This window comes from Dermacentor albipictus, unplaced genomic scaffold (assembly GCF_038994185.2).
Source record: "Dermacentor albipictus isolate Rhodes 1998 colony unplaced genomic scaffold, USDA_Dalb.pri_finalv2 scaffold_40, whole genome shotgun sequence".
NCBI classification, from domain to species: Eukaryota; Metazoa; Arthropoda; class Arachnida; order Ixodida; family Ixodidae; genus Dermacentor; species Dermacentor albipictus.
The window spans coordinates 1,641,837-1,649,434 of NW_027225594.1; positions in this window are offsets into that span (position 1 = coordinate 1,641,837).

The following is a 7,598-nucleotide window of genomic DNA, read 5'->3' on the forward strand; positions in this document are numbered from 1 at the left end:
ATATGATTTCAGCACATTCTGGCAGAATCTATGTATGGCTTCCATAATAATTCCGTTCAGTTTGCGGAATAATTCTACGGAAAACATGGAATCATTGGAGTGCGCACGGAACGTTCATATAGGGATCGTGAAAGGAGAGAAGAAGATACAGAACTTGTAAGTGAATAAATGGTTACAGTATTAAAAAGAAACAAATTCTGGGCTTTTGTGTTAAAGGGACACTAAAATGAAAAATGATTTCTTATGCATCAGTAAATTACCGTTCTACAACACCAAAGACACCACTTCTACAAGGATAAGACGTTTGGTAAGCCAGAAAAAGCACAACAACGAAACACTGGTGGCGACGCCTACTTAAGTTCCCGCGCCTAGGGGCTGTGACATCTTGGATTTTGATGGCATCTTCTAAGGCCTACTAAATGTATATAGCGGTTCAGATTGGCTACATTGTGTTCTAAAGGAACCAAATATCAAACATGGCAAGTTTCGGGAACCTTTATTCAGCCAACGCGGCCAAAATGCGAAAACAAACTTTGGAATCCCTGGCGTCACGCTGACGTAACGGCGCTGGGGTTTCGGCGCGAAATTCAAATAGTGATACTTGGACCTTCATTTTCTCATCAAATAATCAGAATATTTTTTTGAAATAACTACCTGCAGAGTCCTCAAACAATGCTTCATTCGTCTAAACTGATTTATTGTTTCGCTTTAGTGTCCCTTTAAAAGAAATTTGATCTCGCTCGGTTCTCTCGCTTACCTCTTTCGCTGCGGGTACCACAAACGGCGCTTAACTGGGCAACCCAACTAAGAAAAACGAACGAGTTAGAACATGGCGGACTTCCTTGTGACTCCTTTTAATTCTTGAGTATTTATTTGGCGTATCAATTCCGAACGATACGTTCCACTTTAAATCTGACTAGTGAGTCAGTGCGTGTTCGTTGAAAAATGAGAAGTGAGGGGGACGGACCTCCGCCTCGCGATGTTAAAGCTGTACCCACGTGTTTAGGAAAACAGAAAGCCGCTTTTATGAGTAATAACCGGAGGACTAAAACTCTCTATTCATATATATGGAGGAGTTTATCCGAGTGCGACGTGTCCGTGCAATCGGTTCAATCAAGTACATATATATATATATATATTTTTTTTTTTTTCGAGAATCGCTATAAGCCGGTTGACAATAAGAACTGGCTTTGAAACGTGTTGCGTCAGTGTAAGGTTCTGCTGAGTCTGAAGAGGCCGTACGTCGTTATCCCTACAAAACTGCAGCGTTTTCTGCGTGCTGACGCAGCGAAAAAGCGGTAAGCCCCGCACTGCTCTGACGTTGCAGTGCATGTTCGCCAAGCCCACGCACTGGTGTACTGCTCATAATGACTTAATAAATGTTTACTCTCTCTCTCTCTCTCTCGGGGGGCGGACACACTAGAAGCACGGTGGCACACCGGAGGCAACGGGACGGTCGGTGGCGCGGGAAGCTGCCGTTATTTTCGGTCTTGTACCCCGACTCGTCGTTCCGCCTGCTTCTCGCGGATCGTCGTGAGACGCCGGGAGTGGCGGCATTCCCACCCCTAAGCTAGCGGCCCTGGCGAGCCTGGCGTACTCCGTATACGCCACGGGACAACCGTTGCTGTTGGTGTTGTGCTTTGCTGTTGGTATTGTGCTGCGCTGTGGCCGAGAAGCTATTTTGCGCTGCGCGCTCTCGCGCGACCTCTCATGGCTGCGAAGGCCTCGCGCGCCGTCAGCGCTGAGGGTTGCAGTGCGCTCCCGCTGTTTCCGAGCGACTTCTACAGTGCGGGGTGAAGAGGGCGAGAGAGGAGGGCTCTAATGAGACCGGAGGCGGGGAGAGTTCGGCGGGAGGAGTGTAGCTGGCGCCCGCTGCTCTGCAATTAGGGTAGAATGGAACGGCTAGATAGCAGAGATTAGAGGAAGGGAAACGGGTTATGACGAAACGATACCGCTAGCTAAACGAATGTCCGATGTCGTGTGTGTCTGTGTATGTATGTATGTATGTATGTATGTATGTATGTATGTATGTATGTATGTATGTATGTATGCATGTATGTATGTATGTATGTATGTATGTATGTATGTATGTATGTATGTATGTATGTATGTATGTATGAATGTATGTATGTATGTATGTATGTATGTATGTATGTATGTATGTATGTATGTATGTATGAATGTATGAATGTATGTATGTATGTATGTATGTATGTATGTATGTATGTATGTATGTATGTATGTATGTATGTATGTATGTATGTATGTATGTATGTATGTATGTAAAGAAGGCGCTGACATACGAAAAATGCATGTTTAGTTGCTAACGTTTCGACCGTAGCGTGGCCTTGGTTATCAAATAAACATATGCATACGGTCCTACAGAACATTCTGTCTGAAATTCTATGGTAAATACCACACACGCGCGCGCGCAGTACCCTTGTCAAGTGCACAAGAAGAATGCGTTTGTGAATACGTGGATGGAAGCATAATTAAGTTCGCAGTTTGGCTGGCACCTCGTTATAAAGAGCCTGCACAATTAGCTCGCAAAATATATGGATTGGTCACGCTGTGACGTGACCACGCCAGCAAGATCCAACTGGCGGAATCCAGACCTAAGCGCTGGCGAGTTTCTTTGATAGAGTAGACGCCCTCCTTCTGCTCATAACCGGCCTCTGTAGCGTAAAAATGGCGCAAAGCTGCACAGCGCGCTCGGCAGTCTCCCGGGTCGCACCTCCCTCCTCCCCCCCCCCATTTTCCAAGGAAAGAAAAAAGACGAAGAAAGTTCGTCACTCTAAGACAGAGCTATAAGTATGCTTCACATCTGCCTGATCTCGTCGCCGCGTTTTGTAATAGCTACTTTGGCTCGTGCAGAAATGCAATGACATAGGCAAGAAGCCTGCCAAGTATGCAGAGAGCTCGAAATAATCTAGAGCGAAGTCGTCGTAAACACCTGCTGCAACGCCGCGCGATACTCTAGCAGTGAGTCAAGGACCTGGCGATGCTGACGTCAGATGCGGACAGTAAGCCCGATGTGATTGTTCTGTTCCTTGCAACACTATAGCTCATTATGTGGCGATGAGTTCCAGAGCAGATTTGGGTGCTGTGTGTCTCTAATTGACAATTTTGATAACCATATTGTGGGCTAATTGCTTACGTTCACGTATGCTAAGCAATGCTAATAAGCGGACGTACAAGTTTGCTTGCGAGGGTGAAGTGATCGTATAGTGTTGTTCGCTCGAGCATGGTTATATGAGAAACGCGGACTCCAACCATAGACATGCATAAACTGCTTGAACTGCATCTTTTGATTTTATCTCTATGCATATGCTTGTTTTCATCTTCTCTTTGCCTCATAGCTGTTTTTTTATTCTTTTCTTTCTTCAATTTATAGCTGGAAATCGCAGTGTCGCACGAGGGCTAAAATATTACGGTGCGCTTGGTGTGGTGTTGGTGGCACTGGACAGGTCCATTTGTGTGCATGCGTATGTATGTATGTATGTATGTATGTATGTATGTATGTATGTATGTATGTATGTATGTATGCATGTATGTATGTATGTATGTATGTATGTATGTATGTATGTATGTATGTATGTATGTATGTATGTATGTATGTATGTATGTATGTATGTATGTATGTATGTATGTATGTATGTATGTATGTATGTATGTATGTATGTATGTATGTATGTATGTATGTATGTATGTATGTATGTATGTATGTATGTATGTATGTATGCATGTATGTATGTATGTATGTATGTATGTATGTATGTATGTATGTATGTATGTATGTATGTATGTATGTATGTATGTATGTATGTATGTAGGTACATACGTATGCAGGTATGTACGTAGGTACGCACGTATGTATGTGCTATGTGCGTGCTTGCTTGCGCTGTCGGGAGTCGCATCATAACATATCAGGGAAGCTTTTACTAAATGCACAGTTAAAGATTCCGTGGTCTTTCTCAGAAATAAAATAGAAAAAGAAAGGAAACGGGCTACGCAATTAAGGTGACATTCAAAAACTTTCTTTCTAAGGAGCTGAGGATATGATGCCACGTTTTACTTCATCCTACTCCCGCCTTAACCCCCTCCCCCCTTCCAGCCACCAACCTATAGAAAACTCGCGATCAAAAGCAACAGACCCTCTAAGACGGAGAGAAAGTAAAAGACAAAAAAAAAATGGTTAGAGAGCTTGGGGCACGCTCCTCCGTTCTCTCCCTCTCGGCCTCATCTCGTTAGGCGGCCTTTAGAAAACATGCTCGGAAATTCATTACAGTGCCCGAACGAGAGTGAACAGAAAGTGAAGAGTCATTTTAAGTAAATAAAGGGCGAGGGGGAGGGACACACTTTTTCCCATTCAACCTCATCGCTTCACGTTCTTCTTAAGTTTTCGCTCAAGCTTTCCCCTTTATGACTGTAGCTTTTTGAACAGCGAGCTTTAAAGCGTTAACAGCAATGAGTGAATGAAACATAGGAATAAAATATAACTTTCACGCAGGAGTGTTCGCTCACTTCCCTCGTACCACAGTCTCTTTGAGCCACGATGAAAAAAAGAATGAAGGGCAACTCAAAGGGAGGAGTCGCAGGGGAGAGCGGGGGTTGGCGAGGTAACAGCATTTGTTGCCCGAAGGCGCTCTCTGTGTGTATACCGTATTTCTTTGCTACAAAGTGCAGCGAAGAGCAGATACAGCGAGCGCAGCAGAAGGTGTAGGCACCGAATGAAAGGCGAATTCTTGAATGATGAAACGTTCTCTCGTGAATGGGACGGTGAGCGTTCATCGCTCATTCCCTTTTGTTGGGAGCCGCCGCCGAGACGGTCGACCAGCCACTCACTTATACCGCTGCGCCGAATTGTGTTCCTTACTTATACTTAAATTTATTTCTCGTTCTCCTACTTTGCTCAGTGCTTTCCTTACTTCTTTCATTTCTTCCTTTCCCTACCTGCCTCATCTCCTTTTTGCAGTCCTCCCCTTTTCACCACTTCCGTCTTCCCTCGTTCTTTCATTTCTTCCTTCCCCTCCCACCCTTTTCTACGCCCCATTCTTTTATTTTTCATTTACTTCCTCTCTGCTGTCCATATCTCTTCTTTCTTTCACTACTTTCTAATTTCCTTCTTTTCCTTGCTTCGTTCCTTTCTACTTTCTTTCCTTTTTTCGTTCCTTTCTTCCCCTCCCTCCCTTTTCAACGTCCACCATTTCGTAATTTTTCATTTCCTTCCTCTCTACTTTCCCCTACTTCTTCTTTCTCTCCCTACTTTCTCATTTCCTTCTTTTTCTTGCTTCTTTGCTTTCTACTTTGTTACTTTCCTTCCTTCTTTCGTTCCTTTCTTCCCTTTCCTCCCTCGGTTTTTCTTCTCTCGCCCCCTCTTTCCAATTTTTATTGCTTCTTTCGTTCCCTCCTTTAATTCTACCTTTCATTTCTTTCGTTTCCTCCTTTCTTCCTCACTCTTTCCTTGTTTTCCCCTTCCACACTTTCTTTTTTCTTTCCTTGCTTCCTTTTATTTCTTCCTTTCTTTCCCCACTCTCTTTCCTTCGCTCCATATTTCTTACTTTATTGTCTTGTTCCCTTACTCTATCGTTCTTTCCCGCTTTCTTATTATTGTTATTATTATTATTATTATTAGTTACTCGTGTCTTTACCTTACCGTCGTCTCCAAAAACGCTACTCCAAACGCCTCCGCGGGCGCGCTCTCCGTATACACTCGCTCACTCTATTCTTTCCTCGGTCGGCGCGCTGCCAGGACGGTGCGGGGACACCTCGAGATTGCGCGGTCCTACAGTTCCGAAAAGAGAGACACCTCCACGGGGCGAAGTTGTTCGCACCGTTCCGCTATAGTACTATGCCCGCTACGTGCTACTAACACGACCGCCAACGCAGCTGCTGCTGCTGCTATTCTCGGTGCATTGTAAATAGTTTTTTTGTTTACGACGCCGCGATAAAGCTGTCACCACGCACGTTTGCTCGTGTGTCCTTCGCCTTGCTCTCGTCACGTGGGCTGAGTAAGCGGCCCGAGACAACGCGAAGAGGGCGTTCGAGACTTGGCGTACGTGCCGGCCTTCTCGACGCCATGCCTGGATCGCAGTTCGATTTTCCCACCCTCGGGCGTACAGGTATATCCATACGGCCGTCTGTACTATCGTGATGATGCCTCGCCACTTTGCAATTGGCACATTTCTTTCGCTTTATGAAGCGGCCCGTTCTTTGGAGCGAAGCTTTCTTCGCCTTTCCTCCGAGGTTTGGGGTTCGTCAACATTCTCCTCGCCTAGTGCAGACGACAAACTGGGCTGTTCGATACGTGCCGCTTGGTATGTTCGGCTGGGTATGTTTCGCTGGTTATACGTGCACGCGTAGACAACTTGGGCCCGTGGGCATCTGCACGGCCGTTCTTGGACCAGTCCTCCAGATTGGGAGCCACTTTGACACGAGCGGCATTGGAAGCCTATAGGGCACCACGAGTTCTGATAGACAACAACGACAACTTACCACATGCCTTGTACTTATCTGTGCATACGCCTGTCATCGTTCTAACCTCGACATAGATCACGCGTCGCCCTTGTCCACGCCTGGCAATGAGAGCTAACAGATACAGGCGACGGGGCCGGGTGTGTGTCATCCACTATCGCTGGTAGTTCGCTAACGTAATCGTCGCGTCATTAAGATTCAAATGTTGCGTTGCCGTTCTGGTATTTTCTTCTTCAGTCTTCTTTCTTTTTACTGCGAAAATGAAGGTGGCGGCACAGACAAAGAAGGAGTGGGCTGCATTGGAAGAGCAGATACGCGTTGGTAACATTCGCTTGCTCGTGCAAACGCTTGTGTCTTGAATTTAGCTGCACGTTAAGAGGCCCCTACGTGGCGAAATTTATTCAGCGCGTTTCACTACGACATCCCTCGCAACGCGCCGTTCAGTTTCGGAACATTAAATCGTTCCCCTAAAAGTTTCGTTTTAATAGGGATGTTCGTTGCAGGCACAGCTCCGGCCGCCGTTTTCTTTCTTACCGCCGTTTCTTTCCGCCGTTTTCTTCTTAGGTCGCAGGATCGAACCCCAGCCACGGCGGCCGCATTTCGATGGGGGCGAAATGCGAAAACACCAGTGTACTTAGGTGCACGTTAAAGATCCCCAGGTGGTCAAAATTTCCGGAGTCGCCCGCTTTGGCGTGCCTCATAATCAGAAAGTGGTTTCAGCACGTAAAACCTGATCTTTTCTTTTTTTTTGCGCTTTGCACAATACTCCAAGTCACAAACGGTGTTATAAGAGGGCCGATATGCGCAGTGATATGCGTGACGGTAGGCGAAGCGGGAAATCTAGGAGCGGCAAGCGCGCAGTATCAAGCGCCGCCTCAGTGCTCGAACAGAACCGGTGTTTCGCTTTGCTTTCCCAGCGCGGAGAGAACCGCGCGGCCTGCGCGTGGTAAGCTCTCGTCTCGACGAGGTGATGGGGAGCACTGAGCGAGCGGCTGCCATCTATTTGCGTCCCCGGCCCCGCACAAGCGGGCGTCGGGTCTCCCTTCACGAAGCACGCCGCGATTGCCGCCGTGTAACGGACGTGTCACACGGCTGCCTCTTGCGCCTTCTTCCGGCGCCGCTGA